This window comes from Lithobates pipiens, unplaced genomic scaffold (genome assembly GCF_037356315.1).
Source record: "Lithobates pipiens isolate NorthernLeopardFrog02 unplaced genomic scaffold, aLitPip1_a1.2 Scaffold_28, whole genome shotgun sequence".
Taxonomy (NCBI): domain Eukaryota; kingdom Metazoa; phylum Chordata; class Amphibia; order Anura; family Ranidae; genus Lithobates; species Lithobates pipiens.
The window spans coordinates 18,025,139-18,027,638 of record NW_027507789.1 but is presented as its reverse complement, the minus strand read 5'-3'; the positions used below and the strand labels follow the sequence as shown (position 1 = coordinate 18,027,638).

Genomic DNA, 2,500 nt, shown 5'->3' with positions numbered 1-2,500 from the left:
TATCAGGTGAACCCAGCGGACTGGCTGGACCTCCCCTGAACTGTACTCTAGCGCCACCTAGTACAGCTCAGGTGGAGCCTGAACATGACAGCTATACATAAATGAACAGAGGGGGTCCCATACAGCCATAGGGAGGGCACCCCCCTGTGTACATGATGAGAAGGTTGGATACTAAAGAACTACCAAATCTTGTGTAAAGTGAAGAGCGTCTAAAAACACAACAGTGAGCGAGTGCAGCCAATATCACACAGTTCTCCACTATAAGTTGCCAGGGGATCGTTAATTGTTGATGGTCTCCCAACTATGACAGCCGCCATAGTTCCAGGGCCAACTTTATTCGGCAGAGGAGCAATACCGAGACATTTTTCTTTCCTGTCTTAGGAAAGTAGCCAACACCACCAATGACCTTTCATATGTCTGCAGGTGGACCAACCTCCCCCTCACTGAGTACTGACATAAGGGCCACAGAGCAGAGGGCCCTGGCAGTAAGGGCCCCCCCGTCTCCCTCTGGCAGCAAGGGGGGAGCCCCCCCCCCATCTCCCCCTGGCAGCAAGGGGGGAGCCCCCCCCCCCATCTCCCCCTGGCAGCAAGGGGGGAGCCCCCCCCCCATCTCCCCCTGGCAGCAAGGGGGGAGCCCCCCCCCCCCCCATCTCCCCCTGGCAGCAAGGGGGGAGCCCCCCCCCCCATCTCCCCCTGGCAGCAAGGGGGAGCCCCCCCCCCCATCTCCCCCTGGCAGCAAGGGGGGAGCCCCCCCCCCCCATCTCCCCCTGGCAGCAAGGGGGGAGCCCCCCCCCATCTCCCCCTGGCAGCAAGGGGGGAGCCCCCCCCCATCTCCCCCTGGCAGCAAGGGGGGAGCCCCCCCCCATCTCCCCCTGGCAGCAAGGGGAGCCCCCCCCCATCTCCCCCTGGCAGCAAGGGGAGCCCCCCCCCCATCTCCCCCTGGCAGCAAGGGGGAGCCCCCCCCATCTCCCCCTGGCAGCAAGGGGGGAGCCCCCCCCATCTCCCCCTGGCAGCAAGGGGGGAGCCCCCCCCCATCTCCCCCTGGCAGCAAGGGGGGAGCCCCCCCCCATCTCCCCCTGGCAGCAAGGGGGGAGCCCCCCCATCTCCCCCTGGCAGCAAGGGGGAGCCCCCCATCTCCCCCTGGCAGCAAGGGGGAGCCCCCCCATCTCCCCCTGGCAGCAAGGGGGGAGCCCCCCCATCTCCCCCTGGCAGCAAGGGGGGAGCCCCCCCTGGCAGCAAGGGGGAGCCCCCCTCATCTCCCCCTGGCAGCAAGGGGGGAGCCCCCCCATCTCCCCCTGGCAGCAAGGGGGGAGCCCCCCCCCCATCTCCCCCTGGCAGCAAGGGGGGAGCCCCCCCATCTCCCCCTGGCAGCAAGGGGGGAGCCCCCCCATCTCCCCCTGGCAGCAAGGGGGAGCCCCCCCCATCTCCCCCTGGCAGCAAGGGGGAGCCCCCCCCATCTCCCCCTGGCAGCAAGGGGGGAGCCCCCCCCATCTCCCCCTAAGCAGCTACAAACACTAACTTCTGACTTTTCTGGTACAATCATTTTTATTGTAATAATAAAAGAACAACCACCTTTTGGTAAGTAGTCACCCATGCATGGGTATAGTGCAGTAAGGAAAACAATAACGTAACTGTAATTTAATATTAACTATCCACTGGGCGACCACATGGGCTAACCAAGGGGTCCAGGTTAAATCCAAAGTCAAAGAGCCATCTTACTGAGGCCCTAGATTCGGGTGCACAGAATATCAATGAAGGGAGTTGCATGTACTGGTCCCTTGGATACCCCCGACACAAGTCGATGCAAACATTCGATCATGGGATACAGAAAATGTGCGGTAACTGTGCAATGGCCACATAGCAACTGAAGGCAACCTTCAATCCAGGGTCAGTCCAAGGCAAAAAGGGACCAAGAGTTGCCCAAGGCAAAATCCCTGGGGGAAAGAGGAAAGGAAAGGAAAGGGGAGAGAAAGAGGAAAGGAAAGGAAAGGAAAGGGGAGAGAAAGAGGAAAGGAAAGGGGAGAGAAAGAGGAAAGGAAAGGAAAGGAAAGGAAAGGGGAGAGAAAGAGGAAAGGAAAGGAAAGGAAAGGGAGAGAAAGAGAAAGAGGAAAGGAAAGGAAAGGGAAGAGAAAGAGGAAAGGAAAGGGGAGAGAAAGGGAAGAAAGGGGAGAGAAAGGGGAGAGAAAGGGGAGAGAAAGGGAGAGAGAAAGGGGAGAGAAAGGGGAGAGAAGGGAGAGAAGGGGAGAGAAAGGGGAGAGAAAGGGGAGAGAAAGGGGAGAGAAAGGGGAGAGAAAGGGGAGAGAAAAGGGGAGAGTATGGGAGAGAAAGGGGAGAGAAGGGGAGAGAAAGGGGAGAGAAAGGGAGAGAAGGGGAGAGAAGGGGAAAGGGGAAGGAGAAAGGGAGAGAAAGGGGAGAGAAAGGGGAGATCCAGGCGCTTCCATGTACATCCCTGTTGGTGTCTTCTCCTAGGGTTGGTTTGTTCTCGGGCGCAGGGTCTCTC

The 2,500-nt window shown here is 60.0% G+C and overlaps 1 protein-coding gene across 6 annotated transcripts in view; it reads right to left on the bottom strand.

The window, feature by feature from the left end:
• The window catches only part of STAU1 (staufen double-stranded RNA binding protein 1), a 37,327-nt gene that overhangs the window by 29,156 nt on the left and 5,671 nt on the right, over positions 1-2,500 (bottom strand). The gene's annotated exons all lie outside the window — the stretch shown is intronic.